General features: G+C 41.1%; 1 long non-coding RNA gene across 1 annotated transcript; it reads left to right on the top strand.

Annotated features, from left to right (window-relative positions):
- Nucleotides 1–1,523: 1,523 nt before the first annotated feature.
- Nucleotides 1,524–8,917, top strand: LOC127950487 (uncharacterized). Its single transcript, XR_008152477.1, has 4 exons — nucleotides 1,524–1,794; nucleotides 2,103–2,140; nucleotides 5,974–6,095; nucleotides 8,672–8,917. It is a non-coding gene; the product is annotated as an uncharacterized LOC127950487 (long non-coding RNA).
- The last annotated feature ends 7,396 nt before the right edge of the window (nucleotides 8,918–16,313 follow it).

Genomic DNA, 16,313 nt, shown 5'->3' on the forward strand with positions numbered 1-16,313 from the left:
TGATCCCCTTCAGGGAACATGTTCAACATGTGGTCCAGGCCAGACACAATAGAAAACTGAGCAAAGCAAGGTGTATTGTAGAAATATCTATTTGAAAGATAAAAACAAGATGATGTTCCATCTTTCCCAAGGCACTTGATGTAAAAGCAGAGATGCACTGCACTCAACTTTTATTAAAACTAAAAAGTGAAAATGAACTGAAAAAATACATTTCACATTTGTACACACCTTTTGCTCTTAGGTGAAGGTTGTCTTTACTCCGGTGGTTATCCTCTGTTGTGCTTTCTTGCACAATCTTTGCCTCACAAATGGGGACATCATGGAGCCTGATGTGGTCAATGCAGAACAGAATAGAATGTCCTTCATGTCAATGTTGATGCCATCCAACTTAATGATCCAGCAATCCAGCAGAATCCTGGGGAAAACCTCTTTAGTCGCTTTAGCAAATGCAGTATCTGCCCCAAATGCTGCCATCCCTTCACTACTGGAACATGATTATAATGCATGATCCTTCCATCTTGTTCTGTAAACCATCATTTAAAAAAAAGAAAAATAAAGCCTATTCTCTATGTTTGTTGTTTTATAAATAGGAGACAATTTTTTATGTCATTTTAAAATAATATTTTATTAATTTGCTAAACCAAAATGTAAATAAATAAAAATCACTGTAAATTGTTAGTTCATGGTACCTATTGCTTGCTAACAAATGCAACCCCTTATCAAATATATATAATGTAATGTATGATGTCACTTGTACGTGAACATATCTCTCATTTGAATAAAGAAAACAAACAGGAGTTTATTTATGTTCAATGAGAACATGTGCATAAACAAATCATTCAAATATGAGAGCATTCTGTCCAAATGTTGAAACAAACACAAATAGTTATGCACAAATAAAAAGCATTTAAATAAAAGCTGCAAAATGCACTAAGAGGACAATAAAATAGAAAACATAAATAACATTAACATAACTTTTTGAGAAATGACTCCAAAATTAAAAGAAGCCTGTCCTCTCTCACCTGTTGTTCCCTGACTCTCCTCTTCTCTCTCAGTGCTCTGTCTCCCTCCTCTCTTCCCATGCTCTCCATTCCCTTTTTCTCCTCTCTTCCCATTCTCTCTTCTCCCTATCCCGGTCTTCCTTTCTCCTTAACCTCTCTGTCTCTTTTCTCTTTTCTCTCTCAACTCCCTCTCTCTTCTCTCCTCTCTCTCCATATTCATTCTTCATCTCTTTATTGCATGCTTTTGAAGATATCCACCAGGTCTGTGTCCCTCTTCTTCTTCCTCTTCTGTACAGATGTGCTGGGCTCTTCATTGGGAGGGGATGTCACCAGCATACCCTGGGCAGCAGAGTCAATGATGACAGAAGGACTAATGCATGGCCTCCGTCCCAGTGCCTCATCTATTAAACTATACCACTTTCAAGATGTGGCAGTGGCCTCCCCTCCCTCAGTGCTGACCCCTGTTCCAGGGGCTTTCAGGTCCTAAAACAATATAAACAAACACACACCTATCTGTATACAGTACACTGTAAAATTTTTCCAGGATTTCACAAGATATAACTGTAATATTTCACAGTTAATTACATTATTACCACTTCACAGGCTTTAACTGTGATAATTCACAATATAATACCGTATTTAGACTTTTACTGTGAAAATAATGCAGGCGCGGGGCTTTTACAAGAAACTACTGTGAATGCCGTCTTTTTTGAGTGGCAACTGCGGCAGCGTCATCAGAGCGTCATCAGAGCTCTCTGATCTACGTGGTCTCATTCGGTGGATTCAGACAGCGGTAAGTGTTTAAATGTCAAACTTTATCAATTTGATGTTTTTTATATGATAGTGCATGTAATTTAAAAGTATGAACCAAATTAGCGTTAGTTGTAGGTTCTGTTGTCATGTTTTTGTAACTTAGCTGGAGCAGACTCGCATCGACGTTTAAGCGCGCAAATTTGAATGAAAAGACGTTGGTTGTAGTGTTATTATACCGTATTAAGTTAACTGTGAGATGTCTGATTAGATACACCGTCGAACATTTAACTTTAGCTTTACTTAAAGCTTATCTTAGTTACTCTAACAGCGTTCTCTCTTTTACCACAGCATTTTCTACATTGACCGACGATAAATAAAGTTATAAGGTAAGATGTGGCCTTAATGTGGGTATTATGACAGTTATTATCAACTAGATAAATTATGGTGTTTGTGGATTTGGGCAAAGGTGGATTAAATTCATCTCAAATTAGTAACTTTATAATTTTCTTCCCTGCTGTGTGTGTGAAACGGAGCAACCGTTGTCTTTCTCGTCAACAGAAAAATGAATGGGGGGCTTCATCCAGCTGAGTTCACGCAGCATTTTTAACCGCCATTTTTATTCGGATAATTTTCAAAATATTACTGTTATTGTGTCATGAAATGTAGTTTTAAAAGTATTTCAGGCGAGAATGTAGTTGTTTTAAACTCAAATATGCGGTTTATTTATAATGACAGCGTCTATTTAAAAAATGTGTTTCGCCGATCTCGGAGATGAGCTCCATGCGATCAGCGGGAGCTCCGTCATCATGTATCCGCCGAGAGTAGCCTTACCTCGGCTAGATCTTCTGACATTTGCCGCTGGATCTGATGTCTCTTTAGTGGTTCAAGATAAAATATAATTCGTTTGGGGTAAAATTAAACGTTTCTTATCTTTGGCCTATATTCAATTTATCTATTAATATGTTTTATATATGTATATATATATATATATATATATATATATATATATATATATATATATATATATATATATATATATAGGTCATTTTTTATTCCTGTCTCTATAGAAATATGAACTTTTGTCATATAGCTCCGGTTGACTGCTCACTGACAACATCTGTCGTTCCTCCTTGTTGAATGAGTGGAGAAGGGTATTCCTGCACAACCGGAGGCTGCAGGAACATACTGTTGAGTTCAAATTTTTCAACTCGGGCGGCAGACGCGAATTAGCGTCAAACGCTAAATGCACAAAAAGCACCATTCGCGCTTAACGCGCGTTTCGCGCGAAGCGCTCTATTCGCGCGTCAATTCGCGTCTTCCGCGCCGCGCTTTATGCTGTGTTCACACCAAACGCGAATAGAGCGTCTGGCGCGAATGATTTCAATGTTAAGTCAATGCAAAGGCGCGTTTACGCGCGTCTGGAGGTCTCGCGGCGCGAATGGGGCGTTATGCTGTGTTCACACCAAACGCGAATAGAGCGTCAAATTCGCGTCTACCGCGCCTAGTTTGCCGCTTGACCATTTTGAGATCATTCGCTTCATTCGCGCGAGTAATTCGCTTGATTCGCGCGTGAAATTAACTTCATAACAGACGCGAATTCGCGTCATGGGGGGGCTTCTGCCAGCTGAGTCCACGGAGCATTTTCAACCGCCATTTTTATTAGGATAATTTTCAAAATATTACTGTTATTGTGTCATGAAATGTAGTTTTAAAAGTATTTCAGGCGAGAATGTAGTTGTTTTAAACTCAAATATGCGGTTTATTTATAATGACAGCGTCTATTTAAAAAATGTGTTTCGCCGATCTCAGAGATGAGCTCCATGCGATCAGCGGGAGCTCCGTCATCATGTATCCGCCGAGAGTAGCCTTTCCTCGGCTAGATCTTCTGACATTTGCCGCTGGCTCTGATGTCTCTTTAGTGGTTCAAGATAAAATATAATTCGTTTGGGGTAAAATGAAACGTTTCTTATCTTTGGCCTTTATTCAATTTATCTATCAATATGTTTTATATATATACATAGGTCCTTTTTATTCCGGTCTCTATAGAAATATGAACTTTTGTCATATAGCTCCGGTTGACTCCTCACTGACAACATCAGTCGTTCCTCCTTGTTGAATGAGTGGAGAAGGGTATTCCTGCACAACCCGAGGCTGCAGGAACATACTGTTGAATGAGTGACTCCTAGCAGGCTTCTGATTGGTTAACGCGGCGCGAATTGACGCCAAAGTTCAAATTTTTCAACTCGGGCGGCAGACGCGAATTCGCGTCAAACGCTAAATGCACAAAAAGCACCATTCGCGCTTAACGCGCGTTTCGCGCGAAGCGCTCTATTCGCGCGTCAATTCGCGTCATTCGCGCGAACTAGACGCGCGAATGAGGCGAATTCGCGTCTTCCGCGCCGCGCTTAACGCCCTATTCGCGCCGCGAGACCTCCAGACACGCGTAAACGCGCCTTTGCATTGACTTAACCTTGAAATCATTCGCGCCAGACGCTCTATTCGCGTTTGGTGTGAACACAGCATTAAGCGCGGCGCGGAAGACGCGAATTCGCCTCATTCGCGCGTCTAGTTCGCGCGAATGACGCGAATTGACGCGCGAATAGGGCGTTTCGCGCGAAACGCGCGTTAAGCGCGAAGGTGCTTTTTGTGCATTTAGCGTTTGACGCGAATTCGCGTCTGCCGCCCGAGTTGAAAAATTTCAACTTTGGCGTCAATTCGCGCCGCGTTAACCAATCAGGAGCCTGCTAGGAGTCACTCATTCAACAGAATGTTCCTGCAGCCTCCGGTTGTGCAGGAATACCCTTCTCCACTCATTCAACAAGGAGGAACGACAGATGTTGTCAGTGAGCAGTCAACCGGAGCTATATGACAAAAGTTCATATTTCTATAGAGACAGGAATAAAAATGACCTATATATATAAAAAAAACATATTAATAGATAAATTGAATAAAGGCCAATTAATAAGAAACGTTTCATTTTACCCCAAACGAATTATATTTTATCTTGAACCACTAAAGAGACATCAGAGTCAGCGGCAAATGTCAGAAGGTCTAGCCGAGGCTGCTCTCGGCGGATACATGATGACGGAGCTCCCGCTGATCATGTGGAGCTCATCTCCGAGATCGGCGAAACACATTTTTTTAAACAGACGCTGTCATTATAAATAAACCGCATATCTGAGTTTAAAACAACTACATTCTCGCCTGAAATACTTTTAAAACTATATTTCATGACACAGTAACAGTAATATTTTGAAAATTATCCGAATAAAAATGGCGGTTGAAAATGCTGCGTGAACTCAGCTGGCAGAAGCCCCCCTATGACGCGAATTCGCGTCTGTTGTGAAGTTAATTCCACGCGCGAATGGAGCGAATTACTCGCGCGAATGAAGCGAATGATCTCAAAATGGTCAAGCGGCAAACTAGACGCGGTAGACGCGAATTTGACGCTCTATTCGCGTTTGGTGTGAACACAGCATAACGCCCCATTCGCGCCGCAAGACCTCCAGACGCGCGTAAACGCGCCTTTGCATTGACTTAACATTGAAATCATTCACGCCAGACGCTCTATTCGCGTTTGGTGTGAACACAGCATTATACGCAGCTAAAAAGCTGGTGTGGACGGAGATATTCGTTTTAATTCTCTGTTTCTAAACGAAAACGCAGTAGTGTGGACGGGGCCTTAATTTGTGTGTCTGTGCTGGAGACCAGACCAGATTAGACCAGAGACAAAGCTTAAAAAAGTCAGAAACAACTAGAAAACTGGGTGCTTTATTGTGAAAAAGATATAAGAAATGAAATGTTTATCACATCATCTGTGAACGGGTAATAATTCTAGGAGGAAGAGTACAAGTAGAAACAGCCATAGGGAGATGGACAGGCAACAGACTCTTACTCCATCCTCTGCAAACGGAACATGTAAATTATGTAAATTGTTGTGTGCCAATGCTTTGCCTAGGTAAATCACACACCTCTACTTTGGTGAAGGTCTATTCTTGACTGTGTTTGTGATGGAAATGTTTTTCAGTTCAGTTCCATGCATTTTTTTTTCTGAATTGCAGTACTTACACCTGAATTACACCTTTGTTTAAACTGAGCTAACTTTAATTTGACTCTGTACTGCAAAAGCAGTGACCCACTGAAGGTGGTGACAGGGAACTGACACCTTTTTCATCACACGAATTAAACTAACAGGTTTCTTCTGTCTTTTTGTTTGTAGGTGCTTCTTGGGCATCAACCCAGAGACGGGCACAAAATCTAAGAGGCAGAGAGGTCACATGAACCAGCAAGTCTGCACTCTTATCAGGAAGCTCATTGACTTCGAATGGATGTCAATCTAATGTAAGCTGTGTTCCAATTTAAGAACGGACTAATGAAACACAGTATCTGTGTTAAAGGAACATGCTGACTTTTTGTGACAAGTCTATACATACCCTTCTCATCTCCGTGCTTGCCGTAAGTCTGTCTGAGGCACCCACCGCTAGCCTAGCTTAGCACAAAGACTGGAGGTAAACGGCTCCAGCTAGCATACTGCTCCCAATAAGTGACAAAATAACGCCAACATTTTCCTATTTACATGTTGTGATTTGTATAGTCACAGTGACTCTAACCATCTTCTAACCGTATACATACTGGGAACTATATTCTCAGAAGGCGAAGCACTGCTACTTGGGGAGTGATTTTCTCACAGCACCTGAGAAGCCCTGTGGTGAGGAGCAGAGAGTTTGCTCAGAATTGGAGTAAATCACTCCACAGAAGTAGCAGTGCTTCGCCTTCTGAGAATATAGTTCCCAGTATGTATACAGTTAGAAGATGGTTGTGTCTCATATGACCTTGTTATTTGTACACACTGTGACTATACAAATCACAACATGTAAATAGGAAAATGTTGGCATTATTTTGTCACTTATTGAGAGCAGTATGCTAGCTGGAGCTGTTTACCTCCAGTCTTTGTGCTAAGCTAGGCTAGCGGTGGGTGCGTCAAACAGAGGCACTCAAGGAGATGAGAAGGGTATGTATGGACTTATCTAACTCTGGGGGATACGGTGAATAAGCTAAAGTCCCAAAAAGTCGGCGTGGTCCTTTAAGCTAGATGTAGTTATGCAGTAAGAAGTTTACTGAAGCTATTAAAGGGTTAGTTCACCCAAAATTGAAAAATCTGTCATTAATTACATCCCCTCACGATGTTCCAAACACAAGAATTTTGTTCTACACAAATTAAGAAAATTTTAAGCAATATGAGAGCTTTCTGATCCCACCTATAGACTACTATGTTATAACCATTTTCAAGTCCGAGAAAGGTAGTAAAACCATCGTTAAAATAGTCCATGTGACTACAGTGGTTCAACCTCAATGTTATGATGCGACGAGAATACTTTTTGTGCCCAATGCAATCACATACATGATCGAGAACACATCACGTGAACAGCATCGGATACTGGCACAGAAAGGAAAAATGTTGAATAAAGTCGGTATTCTATTTTGTTTTGTTTTGTTTCTGCGCAGTAAAAGTATTCTCGTCGCTTCATAACATTAAGGTTTAACCACTGTATACATATGGACTATTTTAACAATCTTTCCGGGCCTTGAAAGTAAAATAATTGCTGTCCATGGAGGATACAGAAAGCTCTCGGATTTCTTAAAATATCTTAATTTGTGTTCCAAAGATTTTTGGGGTGAACTATCTCTTTAATGTGTTCTATAGTGTCTCCTGATTCAATGTAGAGTTTAGACAGACTGCAAAATAAATGTGTAAAATTAATTGTTTTTACGTTTATTTGATTTTAACATGCCTTGATGTCTAAAAAACGTCAAATTTACAGTACTTTACAATAGTTTTAAGTGTAAATTTACATTACTTGCTACTGTGTTGAATTACTATGCAATTTAGCATGCAATTTTTGCTTAAAGGGTTAGTTCACCCAAAAATGAAATTTCTGTCAGTAATTACTCACCCTCATGTTGTTCCAACCCCGTAAGACCTTCTCTCATCTTCGGAACACAAATTAAAATATTTTTGATTAAATCTGAGAGCTGTCTCACTCCTCCATAGGCTTCTAAGGGATTGAAACTTGCTGGCCCAGAAAATGTATTAAAAACATCATTAATATAGTCCAAGTGACTACAGTGGCTCAATCTTACGTTTCCCAAGCAACGAGAATACTTTTTGTGCGCAAAACTCCCCCAAAAATAATGACTTTATTCCACTATTCATTTCCTTCTCTCTGGGCCTCGGGTGAATTCATGTAGTAAAACAGCGTAGCGCTTCTGTGTTATACGTCACATGCATCACACACATGACCAGCGTCGGCCAATAGTGAGCCTACGTGTGACGTATAACACAGAAGCGCTACGCTGTTTTACTACATGAAAAAACTCAAGGCCCACAGAGAATGAAATGAATTGTGGAATAAAGCTTTTTTTTTTTTTTTTTTTACGCACAAAGTATTCTCGTCGCTTTATAAACTTAAGATTGAGCTACTGGAGTCACTTGGACTATATTAAAGATGTCTTTAATACATTTTTCTAGGCCAGCAAGTTTCAAACCCTTAGAAGCCGATGGAGGAGTGATCCAGCTCTCAGATTTCATCAAAAATATCTTAATTTGTGCTCTGTAATTACTGACAGAATTTTCATTTTTGGGTGAACTAACCTTTTAACCTCAATCATGTTACTTTCAGTCCTGTTACTCACGTGAAAAATAATAGGACTGGGTAAAAGTAACAGGAGTGATTAGAGTCCTGGTTTGTTGATTTAATATTAATTGAGAGTACTATTCACATTTTTTTTAATAGTTGATATTACTTAAATTGTAGACATTTTAGGATTAGTGTTACAATGCGAGCACCATACTTACAGGGAGTCAGTCCACCACAGAGTAACTTAAACTTTTTGTCTTTCTTATCTTTTGTATATAGTGGATAGAACCCACACTATGCAGGTGCCAGCTGCGAGGGAAGGAGCGAGATACCTGCGACCCTCTCTATTCCCACCTTTTTGTCTTTTCTTACATCTCTCTCCCTCACTCTCTCTTCTCTGTCTCCTTCTTTCTCTTTTGACACACATTCCTGTTACCCAGTGTCAATCCCTGTTGCCCAGTGTTTTATTCATGTAATTAAATTGTATTTTACTTCTAAAAAATAAAAGTTATGTCACTGTTTTTATCAGTTTTGTTTGGTCCATCATTTATGCTAAATCACAGTAATAGATAGACATTCACAGTTATGTACAGTAATTCTACAGCTGCTTACTGCTAAATTACAGTAATAGATAGACTAATTTCACAGTTAAATACATTAATTCTACATCTGCTTGCTGCTAAATTACAATAATAGACACTAATTTCACAGTTAAATACATGAATTCTACAGCTGCTTACTGTTAAATTACAGTAATACATAGACACCAACTGTAATTTCACAGTTAAATACATTAATTCTACAGCAGTTTACCGCTAAATCACAGTAATGCGATGTCAGAATTACTGTGAAGTCACAGTATACAGCTGTCATTTCACAATAATTTACTGTAAAAATGTTACAGTAACTTACTGTGAAAGTCATGCAATTATTAACCTGCAATTTATTGTAAATTTACAGTCAAATAATTAACAGTGTATAGTCAATATAATTCAGAATATGTAATAGGGATTTACGTTAAACTTCTGTTTAAGATTTTACCACTTCCTCTTTACCTTGGTGGAATTTCACCTTTCCCTCCATTCCATGCTCAATGACATATTGTCTAATACAGTATTGTTCAAAATAATAGCAGTACAATGTGACTAACCAGAATAATCAAGGTTTTTCGTATATTTTTTTATTGCTACGTGGCAAACAAGTTACCAGTAGGTTCAGTAGATTCTCAGAAAACAAATGAGACCCAGCATTCATGATATGCACGCTCTTAAGGCTGTGCAATTGGGCAATTAGTTGAATTAGTTGAAAGGGGTGTGTTCAAAAAAATAGCAGTGAGGCATTCAATCACTGAGGTCATCAATTTTGTGAAGAAACAGGTGTGAATCAGGTGGCCCCTATTTAAGGATGAAGCCAACACTTGTTGAACATGCATTTGAAAGCTGAGGAAAATGGGTCGTTCAAGACATTGTTCAGAAGAACAGCGTACTTTGATTAAAAAGTTGATTAGAGAGGGGAAAACCTATAAAGAGGTGCAAAAAATGATAGGCTGTTCAGCTAAAATGATCTCCAATGCCTTAAAATGGAGAGCAAAACCAGAGAGACGTGGAAGAAAACGGAAGACAACCATCAAAATGGATAGAAGAATAACCAGAATGGCAAAGGCTCAGCCAATGATCACCTCCAGGATGATCAAAGTCAGTCTGGAGTTACCTGTAAGTACTGTGACAGTTAGAAGACGTCTGTGTGAAGCTAATCTATTTTCAAGAATCCCCCGCAAAGTCCCTCTGTTAAAAAAAAGGCATGTGCAGAAGAGGTTACAATTTGCCAAAGAACACATCAACTGGCCTAAAGAGAAATGGAGGAACATTTTGTGGACTGATGAGAGTAAAATTGTTCTTTTTGGGTCTAAGGGCCACAGGCAGTTTGTGATACGACCCCCAAACTCTGAATTCAAGCCACAGTACACAGTGAAGACAGTGAAGCATGGAGGTGCAAGCATCATGATATGGGCATGTTTCTCCTACTATGGTGTTGGGCCTATTTATCGCATACCAGGGATCATGGATCAGTTTGCATATGTTAAAATACTTGAAGAGGTCATGTTGCCCTATGCTGAAGAGGACATGCCCTTGAAATGGTTGTTTCAACAAGACAATGACCCAAAACACACTAGTAAACGGGCAAAGTCTTGGTTCCACACCAACAAAATTAATGTTATGGAGTGGCCAGCCCAATCTCCAGACCTTAATCCAATTGAGAACTTGTGGGGTGATATCAAAAATGCTGTTTCTGAAGCAAAACCAAGAAATGTGAATGAATTGTGGAATGTTGTTAAAGAATCATGGAGTGGAATAACAGCTGAGAGGTGCCACAAGTTGGTTGACTCCATGCCACACAGATGTCAAGCAGTTTTAAAAAACTGTGGTCATACAACTAAATATTAGTTTAGTGATTCACAGGATTGCTAAATCCCAGAAAAAAAAAATGTTTGTACAAAATAGTTTTGAGTTTGTACAGTCAAAGGTAGACACTGCTATTTTTTTGAACACACCCCTTTCAACTAATTGCCCAATTGCACAGCCTTAAGAGCGTGCATATCATGAATGCTGGGTCTTGTTTGTTTTCTGACAATCTACTGAACCTACTGGTAACTTGTTTGCCACGTAGCAATAAAAAATATACTAAAAACCTTGATTATTCTGGTTAGTCACATTGTACTGCTATTATTTTGAACAATACTGTATATGCAAACAGAAAAGCATTTTAAAGAACACTTTTTATAGGAGTAAACAATACAAAACTAAAGCAAACAACAAGGAAACTTACTCAAATCCTTTTTGGGCTGCGTTGCGGCGCCCTGTAAATAGTGCATCATTTTTTGCATGCCATTTTATTATTTATTATTTTTCAGTGTTGTCATCTGTCCCTGAGAATGAAATATTACTTATAATAATTATGTATAAGGCCTTATAAATATATTCATGAGATCATACAATGTGTTATATAAAGTGCACTACAATACTTAATTAATAAATTCAATTACTTTAATATAATGCATTATATAGGCTATAATGGCCTATTGAATACTTACTGTAATGATATAACATATATCATCGGGAAGAAGGAGGCGGGAACCGGCAGACAATCAAAACATTTTAATAATGCAAACATAAACACAAAACAGCGCACCAGCCCCTCACGGACGACTGGTGCGCACAAAATATAAAGCAAACATATAAAATATGGCCCAGGCCTGGTCCTCTCTCGTCCTTCACTATAGTCGCTCCAGTTTTATATCCTTCCATCTCCTACGTGGGACTCGATACGGGCGGTGGGGCGCAGGTGTAGCTCATCTCTAATCACTACACCTGGCCTCACTCCTCGTTCCCACGCCTCTCGGCCCCGCCCCACTTGCCACATACCCCCATCGCCCCTCGCAGGCCGGGGGGTACTCCCGAGACTGCGCTCTACTCCCCCCCCCCTTCCCTCCGGGGGGGACCGCTCACGGGGACCTGCGGGAACCTGGGGGTAGGACAGACGAGGCGAGAGAAAATGAGATGGAAGGAGGAGCGACAGAGACAAGAGAGGGAAGAGAGAAAACTAATTCCGGTTCCCAGACGCACTGCTGCTCGGCCCTCCACCAGCTGGGTGATCTCCTCCGCGGTGCCTGGCGGTGGCACTGGACGGCCCTCGGCGGACGTCACGACACTCCTCCGCCGCCCGATGGATGGTGACGGCTCCTCCGATTTTGGGCAGCGGCAGGAGTCCCCCGTTCCCTGCCCCTCCGGATTCCATCGCGGAGGCAGCAGGCTCCGGCCCCCTGGCGAACGGCGCCGACTCCTCCGCTCCCTCACGGACTGCAGCCGCCCCTCCATATCGTGGGCGGTCGGCAGCGAGCTCGCCCGTCCCCGGCAACTCGCTCCAGCCCACCGCCTCGAGCGTCCATGGCGGCACATACCTCGCCAGCTCGAGGGCACCGCGGATTCACCACAGCGGCGAGGGATCTTCAGCAGCGCGTCCCTCCTTCTACCGGGCTTCGGCACCACTGTAATAATATTAACTTCCTAATCATCCGGAAGAAGGAGGCGGGAACCGGCGCACAATCAAATAAAACTTTAATATTCAAAATAAACACAAAACAGCGCACCAGCCCCTCGCGGATGACTGGTGCGCGCAAATAAAAACCAAAACATAAAATATGGCCCAGGCCTGGTCCTCTCTCATCCTTCACTATAGTCGCTCCAGTTTTATATCCTTCCATCTCCTATGTGGGACTGGATACCGGCGGTGGGGCGCAGGTGTTGCTCATCTCTAATCACTACACCTGGCCTCACTCCTCGTTCCCACGCCTCTCGGCCCCGCGCCACTCGCCACACTTACTAACTAGCCTAACCCACAATTGTCACTACTGATGTACTGTTTCAAATCTTATTGTTGGTTTATCTCAATGTAGTCAGCTTTTTTTTGGTCATACGTTTAATCACGTTATTTCCCTTGACAAAATGTGCAACTTACACTGAAATTGCTGTAATTATTTTTAAACAAAACAAATTCAATATAATTTAAACATTGTGTTATTTTTTGCAAACATATATTGCAAAAATGTCATTGCAGATATTCTTTACAACGTAAACGTATAAAGCTCAATTATAGCTTAAAGTTAATTTAACAAATAAGCACAAATCAAGTTTAACAAATAAGCATTGATCCTCACAAACTTGTGCTAATGTGCTACTCGTAATCATCATCTATGAAAACTTGAATATAATTTAATTTTAAATAAATTCTTCCCCTCCTGCCTGAGTATCACTGTTTTGCAGATTCTGGCAAATATAGTAGGTTATCCTGGTATTCCATGCATACAGAAAATTTGCTCAAGGGACTGGTCAGGGGTGCGGTCTTGGGCAGGGGAGCGGCCAGGGGTGTTGTCTTGGTCAGGGGAGTGGTCAAGGGACTGGTCAGGGGAGCGGTCTTGGGCAGGGGAGCGGCCAGGGGTGTTGTCTTGGTCATGGGAGTGGTCAAGGGACTGGTCAAGGGAGCGGTCTTGGGCAGGGGAGCGGCCAGGGGTGTTGTCTTTGTCATGGGAGTGGTCAAGGGACTGGTCAAGGGAGCGGTCTTGGGCAGGGGAGTGGTCAAGGGACTGGTCAGGGGAGCGGTCTTGGGCAGGGGAGCGGCCAGGGGTGCGGTGCAACAAAAATGCAACTACCCTCTTGTTTTGCCACGGGACAACAAGTGTGAGTAAATTTTCTGTTGTCTTTATAGGACAGTAATATGAAAAGCATGCAAAGTAAATATCTTTAGAAACCGCTTGAATTTGAATATCACATAACTGCAACTAATGTTACTGCTATAGACATGTCTATTGGTACAATGTTTTACAAAACTAAACATGCTACATCGTTTTCAAATGCCTCTGTTTCTACAGTCCATACTACAATGGGAAAACAGTATCCCAAATTTATCTGCTCTGGAGGCCTTTTAAAAGGCTGGAAGGCCAAAACGAGAGGAAAATATGCTTTTCCAACAGGAATGTATTAATGCGGACAAGGCTTGGGCAATTGTCAAATCAGGCAACAATTGCTAAGCTGGCAGCACAGTAGGCTACCCAGACATTTTTACTTGCCTCATCAAATGTTACTAACCCTTCTACTTTCCTGCAGCCAACAACTACTGCAGCCCTGCACATCCCAGTGTTTCCATCCTGTTACTTCTAACACCCTTTTTCTTTTCAGTGTCCTCCAGCTCACATAGCAGACATTAGCATTAGACTGCCTCTGCTAGCAGTGCAGGCTACACAGGTTCTTCAAGACATAACACACCCCAGCCCCTTCCCACGACTCACAGCCACAGCAGCTGAAGCAAATGTGAGGCCGCCTCCATTCGTAAACGTGCTCACAACTCTTCCGCTCCCTCATGATACTAACCATTTTTCTGTTCAGTGGCCTCCAGCTCCAGATTTTGTCAGAAAGCAGAGGGCACCAAGACCTATTAGTGGTCAGATTGATTATATATCAGAAAAGTTCACAGAACCCTCTTCAGCCAACCCCTCTAACGCCAGCTCATCCCCATCCACTCAAACTCGTTATCTACCATAGTTAACTCTCCTAACATCCCTGTACCTATCTATAACGGTCCATCCTCACTCCAGCCATCCCAGCAGTGCCTGCACCCGCAGGAGCCTTTTCCCATATTTCCTCTCTGCCACACCATTGTCCGCTCCCGCAGGAGCCTTTACTGTATCTCCCCACTGCCGCAGCAGTGTCCGCTCCCACAGGAGCCAAAAAAAAAAACAACAACTCTGATTCATCTATACTTTATAACAAAACTATAGCTTAGTTCATTAAATAAAGGTGGACCAAGAAAGGAAAAGCCACTACATGTAAAATTTTTAATGTCCATTCTCCAATTCAACCTCATCAGGCTCGCTTTTCTTATGTCCAACTCCGGAGCGCTCAGTCTAAATTCACGCTGGACCCATTCTTCATCAACGACTTTGGTAAAAAAAAAAACTTAACTGATCCTTGCTCAATCAGGCCTACCCGCAGAAAATTTTCCAGCCCCTCATTTCGCATCGGGGCAGCAACTTCAGCAGCTCAAAAAAGGCCACTCACAAAATCAGATAGAGACCCTCGGTTGTTGGTCATCAGACATTTTTATAAAACTACCTCAGTATGATCAACTCCAAAAATCATGTTGTTTACTTGATTAATGGGAAGCTCTCCTTCCCAATACAGTCAGTTATCGCAGTAATATAGTTATCAGTTATGTAAGGGCCCTTCAGCCGTCGTTACAAGTCTCCTCACCTATTCAGCATAGGACAGGCATCTCCCTTCCTTTGCAGCAGGGCATTGGCTCCCTTCAGTCGCAGTGTGAGCCTTTCGTCTGTCATTGAGTTGCGCTGCGTGCTCAGTGGCAGACGGGGTTATCCCTCCCGGTGCAGCAGAGCCACAGGCCCCCTTCGGTTGTAGTGACATCCCTCCATCCGATGCATAAAATCACGCCTCGTATCCTTTCACAAGGGGGACTCTCCCTTCCAGATGTAAGGTGATGTAAGGGTAAACTTGTGAAAAGCAGTTTTATTAACAAAGTTAGGGAGGAGCACGAACAGATAATCAATCCAATTTGGCAAAGGTGCATCTCGTTTAGTTAATCATCTTAACCAGCACACAATCGTATATATATCCAGTCTTCCTACCTCCTGTCCCACAGTTTTTCGGCATCCCTTCTCCACCCCAACTCCTCACTTCTAATCTATTTATCCCAAATTGGGGATAAATGATGCAACACATTTTATTTTAATCAGGTTTAAGTTATTAAATTATTTCATTTGCGCAACCATATATTTGCTGTAGCAATCAAAATTTGAGCAAAGAACATTATAAACAATTATGCAACAATTATGCAATCTTTTAAAGTTTAACTATTGAGTGAAGCAGAATTCCATAGATGTTAAATTACCATGTCGCATATCATGTGACATTTTATTTAATGTGACAGAAAAAAAGTAACATAAGACCAAAGATGGTTATTCTTTAACTACAAGTAGATAAGGCTACATTTGGTAATTAGTGAAAAGTGAAAGTAATGTCATCAGAGTGATTTTATTTGAAAAGATTTTTGTTTAACAATAACACTAGTGTTAATAACACAGGGGGCCACTACTTTCACTACATTTTTGTATTTGTTTATAATTTTCAGTTCAGTTTTATTTGTGTAGCACTTTTTAGGATACAAATTGCAAAGCAACTTTATAGAAAATTAAGTTCCTACAATATTTAGTAGTAGCTTATCAGTGGTGACTCAGAACTCAGTTCATGTACATATGGCAGAAATGCATGGAAAAATCCATTGAAGATTTAATCAGCTAGACAACGAACACTTATAATGCAATTATAATGATACAATCAAACTTATAGCAATA

This window comes from Carassius gibelio, chromosome B2 (genome assembly GCF_023724105.1).
Source record: "Carassius gibelio isolate Cgi1373 ecotype wild population from Czech Republic chromosome B2, carGib1.2-hapl.c, whole genome shotgun sequence".
NCBI lineage: Eukaryota > Metazoa > Chordata > Actinopteri > Cypriniformes > Cyprinidae > Carassius > Carassius gibelio.